The sequence below is a fragment of the Cricetulus griseus genome, assembly GCF_003668045.3.
Source record: "Cricetulus griseus strain 17A/GY chromosome 1 unlocalized genomic scaffold, alternate assembly CriGri-PICRH-1.0 chr1_1, whole genome shotgun sequence".
NCBI classification, from domain to species: Eukaryota; Metazoa; Chordata; class Mammalia; order Rodentia; family Cricetidae; genus Cricetulus; species Cricetulus griseus.
In genome coordinates this window covers 90,415,349-90,433,822 of record NW_023276807.1, presented here as the reverse complement: position 1 = coordinate 90,433,822, position 18,474 = coordinate 90,415,349, and positions in this window count along the sequence as shown.

Here is an 18,474-nt window from a genome sequence, read left to right as displayed (position 1 = left end):
GCAGCCTTATGTCCTATATGTACTTTCAAATACCAAATAATAGGAACGATATTGACATAGAGTTATGATATTAATTATTTTGCATAGTTCTCTCATTTTTATGACACTCTATAAACGAAATTTTAAAGAACACGGTATAAGTAGTGGAATTTTATGAATTTTCAAATCACATAGGTCTTGGCAATCCTAAAGTGAGTCTAAGCACTTTATCTGAACAACCTGCCACCCTCGCCCCAGGTTCAGGGTTTTTCCATGATAAAAACCCATCTCCTTCTTTAAGTTTCTGACAATGCTATTAACCTCTAAACTTTAAAACAATATTTTTCCATGCCTAGCCTGAATTCAGCATATAAACCAGCTTCAAGGATGACAAGGTGAAGTAATGAGTGTCTTCAAGATAATTTCAGTAATGACTTGAAAACACATGGCCTGCAGTTTGTCATTTTTATGACCAACAATGAGAAAATGAGAATGTGGTTTCTAGCGTTACTCTCAAGTAGAAAGAGAATGAAGAAATTTCAATAAGAGTCTGAAACTTGGTGTCACTGAGGGAAATTTTAGTTGTAAACCTACTACTTTCAAATGTCCACCAAGTCAGATTGTTTCCAAACCAATATTTTAAAGCAATCAAAGGACACTTGAAATGAGCAAGTCATTAAGGAATTTTCCAAATGAGTTCATGATTAAATTCTTGAAGCTATGTAAGTAAATGAAAAAATGAAGTTCTATGAGTGTGTTGTATTTTGACAAGTAATTATTAGACTTGTAAGTCTGGGGAAGATGTGGTAGTGATTTGCAACACGCCAGAGGCTTGTTCTCTGTGCAGCACCTCATTAAAACTGAGAATGGCTCCTCAGAGGTGGAGGTGAGCATAGATCCACAAAGAAAAATAATGTGACTAGGCATTCCTGGACAAGATTTAGAAAAGAGTAAGACTGAAATGATGGATTAGTGGCTGATTGAACAGCCTGTTCTAAAGAAGTGATTAATGAGTAGATTTCCATATATAAAGATGGTTTCTGATAGAGGGCTACTGTCTTTATCCTTCACTATATTCTTTTCTCCATCTTGTCAAACTGCCTGGACAAGAATACAAAAAGCATGATATTCTTTCTAATTGATTGTTACTAGTATGTAAGTTGTACAGCAATTATACTAAGTGTCTAATTCTTAGGGTATTCAAAGAACTCCTTAAAAATCAGTTGAGGAACATAGCTAGCAAAATGAAAAAAATAGAACAATAATATAGAAACAACCAAAGGCATACTCAGCAGAAAGAGTGGGTATTTACAAGAAGGAGATTATTAGTAAGTCTGTTAAATTTTATGGTGACCAGAGAAACTTTGAAAGTAGATTGAATTTGTCATTCACACTGTAACGAAAATATAAAATTGGAGCACAGTGAAAAATGGGAAACTATAATATTAATCATGGATTTTGTAACTAGTTCTTTAGCCAGACAATACAGTTGGCTAAGGAAATAGCTGGTCTGGCCAGTTATGGTTTCTACTTGGTGGGTTCTGATTTGTAAGCAAAAGGAACAATCATCAGAGGGAACAACTGGAAAGAATGTTTATTTTTCAGCAGCTGATGGGTAGAAAGTGAACTTGATTCCAAAAACTGTAAGTCCTATTTAAGTTTATGTTTGAACATAAGCTACATGATTATTTGGGTCAGGAGTGGTATTCACTGGGAACCTCAGATGCACATTAGACTTCTGGGTACTTTTTATAGGTTATTTCCAGTCACACCAAGTCACACATAAAAGTGCAAAATGAAAGCTGGGTATCTGAGCTATATTTGAAAGGAAAATGTAAGCTCCAACTTCATAGCAGGCAATGCTAAAACATATTTCTGTCTTCTACTAGAAAAGACTGAGAAAACAAGTTTTGATAGAGTTGTCTTTTAAGTATCCACTAGTTAGTACTGAGAGACATGTACCATTTAGAATCTAAGCTGCAGACTGTGGTTCACGAGACATCAAAGGGCAAGTGGCAGACATCTGTCTCACCCTAAGTATAAACAAAGCTGTAAAAGAAAATATTTAAAGAGACATACTTACCCAACACTTTGGCTGTCCAGCTATTGAACCAACATAAATCTCATGCTGAGTAGTAAAAGGTTTATGTCCTGGTATGAGCCAGAGGAGGAACTTGTGCCCAAGAAATATATTTCACAGTTCTGCTAATTTATCAAATTTCCTTGAGAGGCAAACTGGAATGAATCTGTGGTGAGTCAATGGCAGGCCAAACCACACCTTGACCAGCACTATGTAATTATACAAACCACTTTCCCCCCTCTTTAAACCTGAGCCAATGCCAATATCTGGAAAATAGACTTGGGAACTGCTGGACCACTTATTTGTTTCTCTTCCCAATGTGGTGCTGTTTATCACTATATCGTCTCATCCTCATTGGTATATTGGGTATGGTAGAAGAAGCTAAATTATTAGTTCTGGTAGAGTTTTGGCTCAGCAGGAGGGGTATCATAGCTTTGTTTCTGTTGCTATTTTAAAGAACCATGACTGAAAGCAATTTTATTATTATTATTTTATTCTTTTCCCACACATTCTCAATTTAGGCTCTCCCCCACCCTTATGTTTAGCTGTGGATTTCTGCATCTGTGCTCATCCATTGCTAGATGAAGCCTCTCTAATGACAATTGAGCTAGGCTCCAATTTATTAGTATAAAAGAATATCATTAGGAATTATTTTGTTTTACTTATTTTTCTGTCCTAGGCCTCTTAGCTATCCAGACAGTGCCCATTGTTATATAAGCAATCTTGAGTATGTACATCATTTCATGGTGTGGGACTCAAATTAGATCCATTATTGGGTAGCAACTCCACAAGTTCTGCACCTTCATTGATACAACACAACTTGCAGGCAGAATAAATTGTAGGTTGAAGATTTTGAATCTGGGTTGGTGTCATAATCCTACTACTGGAAATTTTCTGTTTGCAGAAGATAGCCTATTTAAGCTCCATATCCCCCATTACTGGGACCTACTTAGCTAAGTTAAATCAAGATCAGACTAAACAATTTAAATACCAGAGAAATAGAAGCAATTATAAGTTGCCACCCCCCCCCAAATAAAAAAAGAAAAAAAAAGTTCAGGGCCAGAAGGATTTAACACAGAATAATAGACTTTCAAAGAGCTAATACCAATACTCCTCAAATTATTCTACAAAGTAGAAACAGGAGGAATATTACCAAATTAATTTTATGATTCCATACTCTGACACCCAAACCACGCAAATATTAAAAAAATAAACACAGAACACAGATGCAAAAATACTCAATAAAATACTTATAAACTGATTCAAAGAGCACATGAAAAACCGTGCCCACCAGGAACAATTAGGCTTCATCCCAGAGATGTAGGAATAATTCTAAGTACAAAATTTAATGAATGTTACCCACCACATACACAATGAAAAAAATAACACACATGATCATCTTATTAGAAACCAAAAAAAAAAATCCTTTGACAAAATACATTAACTCTTCATGGCAAAAGTCCTGGAGAGACACGGACAGTGGTGGTGCACACCTTTAATCCTAGCACTAGGGAGGCAGAGGCAGGCAGATCTCTGTGAGTTTGAGACCATCCTGGTCTACAAGAGCTAGTTTCAGGACAGTCTCTAAAGTCACAAAGATGCCCTGTCTCAAACCCTCCCTCACCAAAAAAAGTTTTGGAGCAAGTAGTGATACAAGGAACTTACCTCTTCGTGATAAAGACAATTTACAGAAAACCTATAGCCCAACATTGAAGTAAATGAATAGATTTAAACAATTCCACTAAAATCAGGAAGAAGACAAGGCTGTCCACTCTCTCCATATCTATTAATACAGTAGTTGAAATTCTAGCTAAGGCAATAAGACAACTGAAGGAGATCATAAAGATACAAATAGGAAGGCAAGAAGTCAAAATATTACTATTTGAAAATGATATGATATAATACATAAGTGACCTCCAAAATTCTACCAGGGATTTCTACAGGTGATAATCACATTCAGAAACATATGTGGGTATAAGATCAAATAAAATAACTCACTTTGCACAAATGACATACTTAGAAAGAAATCATAAATACAGCAGTGTTAACAATAGCCACACATAATATAAAATATCATTGGCTAACCACAAATAAGCAGATGAAAGATTATGTGATAAAATATCCAAGCCTTTGAAGAAAGAAATTAAAGAATATTTCAGAAGATAGAAAGATCTCCCATGTTCATGGATCAATAGCTTAAACAAATTAAAACTGGCCATCTTACCAAAGCAAGCTACAGATTCAATGTAACCCCCATCAAAATCTCAACACATTTCTTTACATATCTTGAAACATTTTGGTTTTGATATAAAAACGTACAGGTCAATCAGTGGAATTGAATAAAATACCCAGATATAATTTCACACCACTTTGGACAACTAGCTTTTGATAAAGAAGTCAGGAAAACAAAATGGAAAAAGAAGCATCTTCAATAAATGGTGCTGTGGTCTAGCTGGATGTTGGCATGTAGAAGAATGCAAATAGATCTACATCTATCACCAAACACAAAACTTATGTTGAGTCAAAGACCTCAACATAAAATCAGATTCATTGAATCTGGTATAAGACAAAGTGGCAAATAGTCTTGAACACTCGGGTACACAAGACAACTTCCTAAACAGAATACCAAAAGTGTAGGCATTAAGATCAACAATTAATAAATGGTACCTCATAAAATTGAAATGTTTACACAGGTCTAAGATGTGACCAATAGGACAAAAGGAAATGGACACAATGGGAAAATTTTTTCACCAAACCTTTATCTAATAAAGGGCTAATATCCAAAAATAAAGTACTCAAGAAACTAGACATCAACAAACCAAACAATCCAATTAAAAATGAGCTACATACCTAAACAGAGAATTCTCATTACAGGAATCTCAAATGGATGAGAAATATTTAACAAAATGTTCAACATCCTTAGGCATGAGGGAAATGCAAATCAAAACTACTTTGGGATTATATTGTACAACTGTCAGGATGGCTAAGATTAATAACAGAAGTGACAACTTATGTTGATGATTATGTGAAGCAAATGGAACACACCTCTATTTCTATGGAAATCAATATGGTGGTTCCTCAGAAAACTAGCAATTGAGCTACCTCAAGACCCTGCTTTTGCCACACCAGACAGAATAGGTGACTGACCTGCTAGTGAAATTGCCCATGCCCTGGATTATGTATCCTAAGACACTTCCCATAATCCATGACATCCCAGCTTATCACTGGCCCCTATGCTGAACCCTGACTCTAACCTCAATGTACTTCTGTCACTGGGGAATAACCATTCAGGCACTAGTGAGTCAGAACAGACACAAGCCACACCATCTTGATCAGACTTCAGCTGCTCAGGTGCAGGCCACACCAGTGAGAAGAAGAGAGACCCCATGTGGCATCAAGAGCCAAGCTAATAGTCAAAAAGCTACCTGGTAACTTGGATACAGACTCACATTACCCCAGAGGTCATGCCAACTGATGGGGGAAGTGCTTCTTTGTATGTGTTTGTCTTATTGGAAGATAAAGAACTGTTTGGCCAATGAGGCAGCAAGTTAGGCGGGACTAGGATTCAAGGAGGATTCTGGGAAATGTAGTAAAGAAGTAGTGATCTAGGAAGGAAGTGACATAGCAGGGAGACTCATATATAAACAAGAATAAGAAGGAAGTGGGCCCCTTCTCTCTTCCAGCAGAGTCACCATGTGAGCCCGGGAAGAAAGGACACGTGCCACTGGCATCCAATAAGATAAGTCTTATAAAATATATAGATTTATGATAATTAAGACTGAGCTAACAGATAAGAAATCCTAGTCATTGGCCAAGCAGCATTTGTATCTACTATAAGTCTCTGTGTATTATTTTGAGCACCCACATGGTGGGCAGAATTCAAGCAGGTGGTAGAAAGATTTATCATAACAGCCCACTGCCAGAAATTCAGCCCACAAAGACTAGAAAACTAAGGAGCAAACAGAATCCAAGGAACAAAACACTCATCCAACCAAAAAACAAAAACAGAAATAAGTGACCAGAACTTGTCATCTAAAACCCAGGTGTCTAAATGCCTGATAAAATTACAAAAAACAAAAACAAAACAAAACAAAACAAAACAAAAAAAACAGGGCAATATGTCACCACTAGAACCCAGCTATCCTACAACATAAAGAGCAGAACATTCCAATGCAGGTGAAGCACCAGAAGATAAAAATAAAAACTTAAAGACCCAGCTATGCAACTCCTGGGCATATAGTAAAAAGACATTCCACCATACTACAAGGACACTTGTACAACTATGTTCGTAGTAGCTTTATTGTCCTCTGTCCTTTGTTCATGTTCTAGGACAGATGAAAATGCACTTAACAAACACACACACACACACACACACACACACACACACACACACACACACAGACGGGTGTGGGCATGCATTTCATTACTCTGAGCAAAGAAAAGCAAATGAGTATATTAACTAATTCAGGAATTCAGGCAGATTAAGAAAAAGAAAATATTTAGTGAGCTAAATTACCGTGCTTATGTAACATTATGCTACATTTTCTAGTATAAGAAAAAGATGTATTTATTGAATTATTTTTACATATAAATTAAAGTAATATGAATAGCTGGTTCTACAGATTTTTTCATTAGAACTACTATTCCTTATATAATTATAAACTTTGATTTTGCATATAGTGGGTATTAGTAAAAAGTCAGTTGAAAATATTTTGAAGGAGAAGTTCATATGGAAATATAGACAGTAAATTGCATAGTGGATGAAAGGAAGTAGGTGTACACAAAGGGTCAAATAAAAGATGTACAAAACTTGTGCTTCAATACTAGCTGGAATGTGCTAGAGGTGGCCAGTCTTTGCTACTGTAGTGGCATCACCCTAGCAAATATTTATGAATCAAGGAAATCTTGGTTGCAGGGCTACACACTTTTATATAAATTGAGACATTCATGATCTCTGTACTCAAGATTCTTTGTCCTACTTCAGTCATAGAGTAAAGGGACTTCAATGGAATTAATCCAAGCTTACTTTTTCTCATTGGTACCTTACTGTTCCCAAATCATTACACATAATTTGGCACATCACCATAAGCTATCCAAATATAATTGATTAAATCCTAGCAGTTTCCATCAAAACTTGAAGGTTATAATTAAATTTCAAACCAGTATTATGAAGATGTATTTATTTAAATTATATTCATAGGATAAGAGGAATAATTTTGCAATGAATGTAAGGTGAAGTCATCATTTTTATGTGTGGATGCTATGTGGTAGAAATGCTAAGTAAATGAAGATTTTAGACAATTTATTTCTCTTCTGACTTTGAGAATTTGTTGTTTACCCTTTGAACTGCAAAGATGAGGAACACATAAAATACTAAAATTAATTTTATTTAAATCTCTAAATTATATGACTGTTTCTCACTGCTTATCCAAGTATGAGTTCAGGTATCTAATGTTCCCTTACCCTGTGTCACAGCAAAAGTTATATTTTCTAATTTCACCAATTAATGGACATGGCCTGCAGTTACAGTTCAATATTCTAAAAACATTCTTTATGTTTCATGGAATGAAGATAAGAGGAGTAAAGCTTTCCAATGAAGTTAAAATAAGCAAAGAAGCTGGAAGATGTACACTGTCCTAGGTCCTTTACTGCATCATAGAAAAAAAAGTCATTAAACCAACCCTCAAATAACTTCCTGTGAAAGTCTATATAAACCAGGCACCCCTATTGCTATAACAAATTTCCATAAGTAGAATTACCCAAACACCAGAATTTTACTTTCCACAGCCTTAGAGCAGTAGGTGAAATATTGAGTCACCTTGAGATCTAGTGTCTCAGGAAGTTCTCAAACAGGTTTGAAGTGTGCCTGTTAGCATGTTCTAATGTGAAGTAAAAGCAAAGGTGTCTTGTGTTTTGATTTAACTTCATTTTTGATGTTAAAATTATAGTATTTTTCCATTCCATTTCCTCTCTTCAAGCCCTCAAATATACCCCTCCCTTCAAATTCATGGCCTTTTTTTCACTATTAGTACAAATATATATATATATATATTATATATATATATATATATAATATATATATATCTTTTCATGCCCATATATAATGTTACTTGTATGTATATATTCAAGGATGACTATTTGGAACTAGAGAATCAATTGGCATAATTTTCCCTTGTTCATAACACTTCTCCTACTCTCATTTTTAAATTGCCTATGTTCTTTGAGTAGTGTTGAGGCCTCTAAATTTTTTCCTTTTACTTTGACACATTCATTACTGTTATTTTATTTCAGTATACTTTTATGCAGTTATATTGTATGTGTCTAGTATCTGATATTACTATGAGATACAATCCCACAGCCACAAACCTGATTGCCTGGCTCTTAAAGTCTTTCTGCCTACTCATATGCAATTTTTCTCAAACCTTAAGTGCACCAGTGTTTTGTAGATGTATCAGTTGGGACCAGTGTACTGGCTAGTTTTATGACAACTTTACACAAGCAAGAGTTATGTGAAAGGAGGGAACATCAATTGAGAAAATAACTACATAAAATTCTGCTCTATGGCATTTTCTTAGTTGTTGATTGATGGGGGCAGGCTTAGCCCATTGTGGTGGTATCATCCCTGAGTTGGTGGTACTGAATTCCATAATAAAGCAAGTTCAGAAAGACATGAGGAACAAGCCAGTAAGCAACACCTCTCTATGTCATCTGCCTTAGATCCTCCTCCAGTTTCTTGCCCTGTTTGAGTTTCTGCCCTAACTTCTTTTGATGATGAACATTAATGAGACAGCCTAAGCCAAGTAAACCCTTTCCTCCTCAAGTCATATTTTCTCATCTCAGGAATAGTAACCCTAACTAAGACCGAATGAGTTCCATGAAGACTAGCAAAACCCAATTCCAGACATAAGAGTCCTTCTTTTGAGTTATGGCATATAGCTGTCTAAGGATTCCTCAAACATATAGTTATTGTATTCCCTCTTGCTTACTCCTCAGAGCTATAAGGTAAGATGTTGTTGCTAAAGACACTATGCACTTCATAAATACCATTCAGAGATCCCTATGGTAGGGTAGACAAGATCTGAAGGTCTACCTCCTGAAGACTACCTTTCTTGGTACAAGTAAGTACCATGCAAGCTTCCAAAGAAGATTTATTGTGCAATCCCATCCAGCTACGGAATCTATGAGTGCCATGTGATAACCCCAAGGGTGCAGTAGTGAAGCACATACCTTGGTGATAACCAACAACTCTTTCTTTGAATGTAAGATCCACTCAACAAGACAGAAATAATGTCCCGTACTGTAAGTTTAGCCAGCTACCCAGAAGGAATGATCATGGAGGAGAATCTACAAACACTAATATATCAACCAGCATAATCCATAAGAATAGTCCATCAACATTTGTCCTTATATCCAAAGATGAGTGTAATATTCACCCTTCATCATGGTAACTTTGCAAAAGACATAGACCACTACAGAAAACTGTAACCCATCAAAATGCAGGTGTTGTTTTGTGGTCTTTAATGAGGCTACTAATATGCTCTACTATCTATAACCCAATTAGTTTTCCAAGACCAAACCTTCAAAATGATCACATTGGGGATTGATTGCAATCATAGGGATTTAGGGAAATTTTAAGCATTTATCACAGAAAAAGACTCCACCATTATTGCAGCCACATCACCAAAGAATCCACAGTTATTACAGCCACAAAGCAACAAAGCAGAACAAGGGCTTAATTTCTTAATACAAATTTCAGAAATCTCTTTAGTAATTATATAAATATTGAAACATTGTGGAGTGATGAAATGTCTTCTAGCATCTGGTTCACAAAAACTTATCTAAGTATTATTTTACTGAGTTGTAATGTATGAACATAACATTTTCAAATAGGTAAAGATATTTTTAATGATTTACTTACTTTTTTCCTATACTATCTATTACAGAAACCAACTCTTATTCTTTTTAGACTCCTGAATAGAAATGTTCATCTTGTAAAATTTTCATTTCCCAATAATATTTTAGATAGCTCCTTAAACACTTAAAAAATCTGATTGTGTATTTCAAATCCTTGATGTTTTTCTTCACCCCCCATAAGTTCATCTCTGAAATGACAAATAACAAAGTGACCACATATTTCAGTGCATTTCTCATTTCTTAACATCCTTTCCCCAAACATTCCTAATTTCTCTTCTTTCTCTTGCATTAACTCCCATAGTGTCATCTGTATCAACTTTTAACTGAAAACCATGAATTTTATTATAGTACAAAACTATTCATGAGGTAAGATAGTATCAATATTTAATTCAGTAATCACCAGGGCTACCCTTTAACCAGAGAAAATTGCTCCTAATCAGTTTATTTCATACAGCTAATTGTTATCTAGATGTAAGGAATTTAATTTATTGAATAGGATTTTATTAATTTTCCAAATTTTCATGAATTCTGTGTTTTGTAGAATGATCCATTTCTCATGATTGGATTGCTATGAGAATGTTTTAGCATTGGCAGAAACAGTGTGCTGTCTTCATTTAGTAAGGAAAGCTAAGACACACTGGATGCACATTAGAAGTATCAGGACTGGTATTCAGCATTCCCTTAAATCATGCAAAATAAGATTTCTATTTCCAATAATCTCAAAGCCTGTATTATCCACAAAATGGCAGGATATTTTATTCTAAATTTTTGATGCTGAATGTCATATGAAAAAACCTTAGGAATATAGTAGATATTTGTGAACATATAAACTTGAATCTAGGTAAGAGCAGAGATAGTGCCTGGAAAAGGCAGGAGGCCTAGTTTGTGGACTCCTTATGATATTTCATTTCCCAATCCTAACTCTTTCTACCTTCCATCTTCCTCTTCACAAACATAAAATCATATATTTGTTGGGTCACAATAGTTTTGGAAGTAACAGTGCTGAGGATACATAGCTCGGTCAACCGCAGACATGTAGCAGTCGCCTGATGATTCTCTGATCCCCTGTGTAGCCCACATACCTCTGATACTGGTGTGTGCGTAGAGCGGATAGTTGCTGGCACTGACAGTCTAGCAGAGCTGTTGCACCAAATAGTTTGTGTGTGTGTGTGTGTGTGTGTGTGTGTGTGTGTGTGTGTGTGTCTGTGTGTGTGTGTGTGTGTGTGTGTGTGTGTCTGTGTGTCTGTGTGTGTGTGTCTGTGTGTCTGTGTGTCTGTGTGTGTAATGGACAGAAAAAGAGAGAGGCACCCAGGGTTCAACATCTACATGGAGCTCCTCTGAGAGGCTCTGTCCCTTCCCTAAGCAAAGCATGCCTCTCCTTGGTTATTTCCCATGGCTCATCCCAGGTCTGCATATTGTTGTTCCATCTTGGCTTAGTCCCAACCTCTCACATGTTCAGGTGGTACCCCGGTGTTGGTGGACCAACTTCATGAGCTATATTCCATCTACTTCTTGACAGCGGAATTGCTCTAGTTTTTCCTCATGGAGAGCAGGAGAAATATATCTGCTTTAGACATTTACTGCTAGACTTAAATAATTTGCTCCACATTTTGAATGATTCCTGATTCAATTGTATATGTGTATGAATTTTAATTATTTTAACTGAGAAATAAACTGTGCATATCTGTGGAACAATGACTAATATTTGATGCATGACTGTGTTGTATAATAGGTGACTCTAACTAATAAACAAAACTGTTGCCACACCAACATTACTTTATGATTTAAAATCTACATTCTTAATAATTTTATAATACATAATACACTATATTTGTCCCAAAAGTTGCATTCTTGGTCAGTAGACCCGAGACCAGGACTCACTGTTCCCACTGAAGCTTGGTGCCTTTTGATCAACATATCAGGCCCACCCCCCAATATGCTCCTTGTATCTCATCTTTACTTTTAGATTTAAAAATTAATATTTTAAATTGAGATCATGTTGAATGTAGCTATATTCCTGATATATTTAAGCTGGCATAATGCCCTACATATCAGTCATTGTTGCCACAAGTGGCAAAATGCTATGCTTTATAAAGAAAGAATAATAATATGTGCATATAACCTGTATTTTCTCTTTACTCACTGATCAAGTTATAGGTTCTGACAGATTGTGGGGGAAGGAGATTAAAAATGATTCCGAGGGATATTGCATCATTTTTCTCTGCATGTATGGATGCAGGAATTTTTTACCCCTACAGTTAAATCTTCAATACATATAAAACCTTTCCTATTGTTTCCCATAAGTGACTTAACATTCCCAAAAACAATGAATAGGATTCACTCTCACACACATCCTTTTAACAATTTCTACATGACATTCTGGTACTAACTATGTGGTAATGTGTGAGGTGATACCTGCTTCTGATGTTCATGTGTGGGACTGCTAGCATCAAACTCCTTTTCACATGCAATTGATCATTTTTACACTAGTGTTTTCTTTCTTAAAATGTCACCTAGACCTTTTACTTACATTTGGATTGTGTTTTGTTTGCTTTTCTTTTCCGTTACGCTGGACAACCTTTTTATATGTTCTTAACATTGACCTCTTAACCATTAAACGTGTGTAAATATTTTATTCATTTCCAGATGTCCAGTTTACATACTGTGTATTTTCTCCTTTCCTGTGGGAAAGTTTTTTAGTATGGTGATTATAGTAGCTTCTCTTTTTTTAATCTGTTTTTTTGTTTTTTACTTCTTGATTTAATTAATGATGTAGTATCTAAACAGAATAATTGCGTTGACTGAAGATCTCTTCTGATTCCTGTCATCTAGCTGAAATCTCCTGTTCCAGCTCCAAATGTTCTCCCAAGAATGGAGGTTTATCAGGGATTTCACAAATTTGTAATGTAACCATACACACAGTTTCACTCATGGCCGTTATGAATATAATTCCATTATATATTGGTAGATACCAGTGCCTGGTATAATTACTAAAGGCACTGCCTGTCCTTTCCCTAATAAAACTGACCTGATATGCATGAAAAATTATATGGGAACTCCAGACACAGGAGTCAGGGATTTTGAGAGGGAAGGGAATGCAATAAAATATCAGTAGACTGAACAGAGATTTATTAAATGTTGTGTGAGGTCACCTTCAGACTATCTCAGTGCCACTGAGTGAGCAACATTCTGAACTCACATTTCCTACTGATGAAGGGGATTGCCTTTACCTCATACCCTTTTGCTTCAATGCTTAAGTTAGATTGTATGAGTCATCTTCCAGCTACATTGGTAGCCAACAGACATATAGTATTCCATGTTTTCCTATTTAAAAGAATACATCTTTGCAATGATGGTGGATCAGAGAAACTTCCTAAAGGACAGTGCTTTCTCTGAGTCTTGATGTTTGAGTAGATATTACCTCACAGAAGATATTTAGAACAGAAAGGCTCTAAGGAAAGATACAACAAAACACACAAATGAAAATGTGGGTATGTAATGCCTGTGTTCATATAGGACAGAGAGAGGGGAGTGACAAACTATTGAAAATAAATAGAACACATTTATAAAGTCACAGTCCCATAAACAATCTCAACACTTTGTAGCTAATTTTCAGTATTTTAAGTCATTATGAAGAAGAGAAATATAATTAAATAGAAGTTAAAATAACCACATAGAGAAATATAATATAGCCTTAGTATTAGGAAATATGACTGGTGGCAAGGGCTACTGTAATGTGATGATTATGTCTATTTCTTATTTTTGATAGTAGTGAGGAAATCTGAAACATTTGTTGCTATGTATTTATTGTTATATATTTTAAATATTTATCTTGGTCACAGTCATATTGTGACATAAGTGACACCATAATCAACACAAATCATACTATAAAGCATTTAATTGGGGCCTTCCATACAGGTTCACAGGCTTAGTCCAATATAATCATGGCAGGGAGCATGGTGGTAGGCAGGCATGTTGCAGGAACAGTTGATTAGAACTATGTTTGGATCAACAAGCAGAGAGTAAAACTTGGTTTAACATGGGCTGTTGAAATGACAAAGCTCATCCCTAGTGACACACTTCCTCAATAAAGGCCACACCATGTCTCCTAATCCTTTAATCCAACAAAGAGATACACTCTCTGTGAACTAAACAGTCAAACATCTGAGCATATGAGACCATTCTTCTATAAACCACCACAAGAATCTTTTCTTAAAAGACTGCAGTACAAAGGAGCCATGCAATAACCACACAAATCAGTACTGAAATTTTCTTGTATTTGGCTAAAAATAAGATAAATAGTCTACTTAGCATATATCTTTCATTTTATAAATGTGAACACAGAAAAGAAAAATCTTGTTATTGACTGGTAATATTAATATATATATATATATATATATATATATTAAATGGACAAATATAGAATAAAGCAAATAAAATGTCACCAGTATTTTCACATATTGCATGTTTATGGCTACAAAAACTATGTATTTATATACTAATTTCACATTCAAATTAGGAGATTGAACTCATAAGATATTTGCAATTTTTCCATGAAGAGACTTTCACTTATACACATATATACATGTTCTCATTTTTTAATTTTAATTTTAAATTTCTTCTTCTTCTTCTTCTTCTTCTTCTTCTTCTTCTTCTTCTTCTTCTTCTTCTTCTTCTTCTTCTTCTTTTCTTCTTTTATTTATTACTTTTTAGAAAATGTCTCAAGTAGCACCAGTTGGTTTAAAATTAATTATATGGCCACAAATATTCTAGAATTAATGATTTTCTTGTCCCTAACTCCCACAGGCTGAAATTCCAGCAAGTTCTACCATATTTAGCTTATTTTTGTTTCTAGATTGATAGACAAAACTGTCTTTAAATATCATTTACAACATGATGCTCTAACTTATGTTTATATAGAAAACTAAATCTGACAGATGTAATAGCTCACATAAATACCTAGTCTGTGATGAGAACCTTCTACATCCACTTAACATTTCTCAATAATAATAACATTTATAAAATACAGACATATTAGAGCCTTCATCCATTAGCTGATGGAAGCAGAAGCAGAGATTCACAGCTAAGTACTGAGCTGAACTCCTGGAATCCCATTGTAGAGAGGGAGGAGTGACAAACGAAGGGGTCAAGACCTTGCTGGGAAAACCAACAGAAACAGCTGACCTGAGCAAGTGGGAACACATAGACCTGAGTCTGACAGCTAGAGAACCAACATAGGACCAAACCAGGCCCCCTGAACATGGGTGTCAGCTAGGAGGCCTGGACATTCTATGGGGCTTCTGGCAGTGGACTTGGGGACTTAGGGAGCCCGTTTCCCATGGAGGGATACTCTCTTAGCCTAGATACACATGGGAAGGGCCTAGGCACTTCCCAAAATGACTTGACAGATTTTGATGTTCCCTCATGGAAGGCCTTAACCTCCCTGTGGAGTGGGTGGAGGATGGGATGGAGGGGTCAGTAGGGAGCATGGGAGGATGGGAGGATGAGAGGAAGAGGGAACTGGGATCAATATGTAAAATATGATTGTTTCTAATTTAAATAAAATGTATAAAAATATAGTCATGATGTACAAAAGATATCTTATTATCATTCCCCTTGTCTAAAGGAAAATGTCTACCATGAGATCGACATCTTCCTAAGCCCTTAATTCCCAGTCATCCTAGTCTCTAACTGCCATGTTTCTCTCTACTATGAGAATATCTTTTATAGCATCCCCCATAAGGGAGATTACATAGAATGTATCCTTTTGTGGCATTCTTGCTTCACTTACATTTTATTCATTGTGCTTATCGTACTTTCTATTCTAAGAGTTGATCTTGATGTGACATTGCTATATTCATCAGCAATAACTGTAAAACACGAATTGGCCATCTAATTTACTATTTTTGCTCAAAACTATCAAATGAAATTATTGATTATAGTAAAACTCATTAATATTTTAAATCAAAATTATTTTGCTTCAATTTAACACTCAGAAAAATAGTTAAGAAAGCAGAAATATGACATTGCCTTTGCTTTTCCTGCTAGTCAGAGCTAGAATCCAGGAAGAAAATGATGAGGAATGTTCTTTTGTGTATGTTTCTCTTATTGGTTAATGAATAAAACACTGATTGGCTGACTGGCCAGACAGGAAGTAACACAGCTGGGGAGAATCAGGATATAAGGAAGAACAAACAGGAAATCATTCTCTTCTCTACTGAGATGCTGGACAGTCATCATGTATCAGGCAAAGGAGTTGCAGGTCCAGGCATTCCCCAGTAAGCCAAGACCACATGTAAATACTTAGATCAATACAAATTGGTTAATAATTAAGAAAGAGCTTGTCAATAAGAAAGCCTAGACAAACGGCAAGAGTATTATAATTAATATAAGTCTTGTGTGCTCATTTGGGGGTTCCAGGGCAGCTGCGGAACCAGGTGGAAACACCACAACAAGAAAGTCTCAGCAAGAGATTTATTTCCTACTGCAGAGATGAGTGGACACAGTAAAAATGAGTGGCAGTTATGAGGTTTTAAATATAACACTAGGTTGGGGAAAATCTGTGCACCTTTCTGAGATGGATCCTAAAGGACAGTAAGTCACTCATTTAGCTTATAGTCCATTCATTTGAGGAGGAGAACTTCGTGGGTATTTGCTAATGTATTTTCTAAAAGCTAGAGGAAATATTTCAAGAAAAATAATACATGCTACATAAAGAGAAGAAGATGAAAAACAACCATTAGAGAATGTATATTTTTAGAAACTCACAAAATTTAACTTCTTTTGAAAAGAAAAAGACACTTCAGTTAAGCTAAAAGGTAGAGCTTCTATCCCTTGCTACCACTGTTTGAAATTAGATGAATTCATGAAATTTTTTAAACTAAATTAACTATACCAGATACAGTGTTGCCACATCTGTCAGATTCAAAGTGTGGAAAAAATCCACAATGCATTATATAATGAAGAATTAAAGAAAGCAAGCAAGGAAGGAATGAAAGAAAGGGATGTATGAAAAACATTCCAGAAAGGAAAGAATATGGAAAGAATGAGGGAATGCAACATCTTTCTAATTTGGTACTGTGTAACTGATGCACACCAATCCAAGTCCTTGGATCCCATGACATCAATCAACATTACAATGTTTTAATTAAACCATACAGTTAGTTTTGCTTTGTGGCAGAAGAGCTATAAAGCTCTGGTGTGGTAAAGGCAAACTGCACTCTACATGATCTTTGTTATCCTCCTGCAAACCAGAAACACAGTATCCAAGTAAACCTCCAGGAGTTCCAGTTGGAACTAGGCTCTCCAATCTAACCTTGGTTCAACATGATGAACCATGCAGGAATTTTTGTCAACCAAGAAGTCACATTTGACAAAACTGATTAATAAAAACACTAGCAAAATTTAGTATAATTTGTTGGAACCTGGTCTACTTCAAAGGCACTGTTCTGGTCGCTACGGGATTTATCTTTCCACATCAGCCTGAGTCTTTAGATTTTCTTCCTGTCTATATTTTTTAAGATTATACTATTATTATGACATTTCTTTCTCTCCTTTCCTCTTCTACCCCAAAACACTGACATATGTCCCTCCTTGTTCTCTTTCAAATTCATAGCCTATTTTCATTTATTGTGTTTTTAAATACTTACTATGTTTTCATTTAATTTTTTAAAATTTGAAAATATATTTTAATATAATATATTCTGATTATGGTTGAACTCTCCCAACTCATCTCAAATCCTCCCTATTTCCTCACTCACGCAAATTCACACCCCTTCTTTCTCATTCTTATTAGAAAGAAAACAAGCATCTAATAATAAAATAAGAAACAGAATAGGACAAAACAAAGTATTGGGGTAAACTGAAGAAAAACCACAAAAGAACAGATAGATTCTTTTTATCATCAGTTATATTTAGAAACAAGCTTGCTTCACACATCAATCCCTTCCCCCTCTTCCTTCCCTCTCCCCAACCATTCCAACCCCCACATCATTGCCCCTCTGCTCCCATGGAAGGATAAAGCCCTCCATGGGGGTTGCCCCAAGTCTGTCATATCATCCTGGGCAGGGCCTAGGTCCTCCCTGATATGTCCAGGCTGAGAGAGAGAGCATCCCTTCACAAGGGATAGGCTCTCAAAGTCCCTTCTTAAACCAGGGATAAATACTGATCCACTACCTCATAGAGTGCCAATGCCTCCTCATTGACATCCACATTCAGGGGTATGGATCTGCCCCATGCTGGTCTCCCAGACATCAGTCTGGGGTCCATGTGCTCCCCCTTGTTCAGGTTAGCTGTTTCTGTGGATTTCACCAGCCTGATACCAAACCCTTTGATCTTCATTCCTCCCTCTCTTCAACTAAGTTCAAGAGTTCAGTTCAGTGTATAGCTTTGGGTGTCTGCCTCTGCTTCCATCAGCCACTAGATGAGGGCTCTAGGATGGCATATAAGGCAGTCATCAGTTTCATTATAGGGGAAGGACATTTAGGAAACAAGAAGGACTG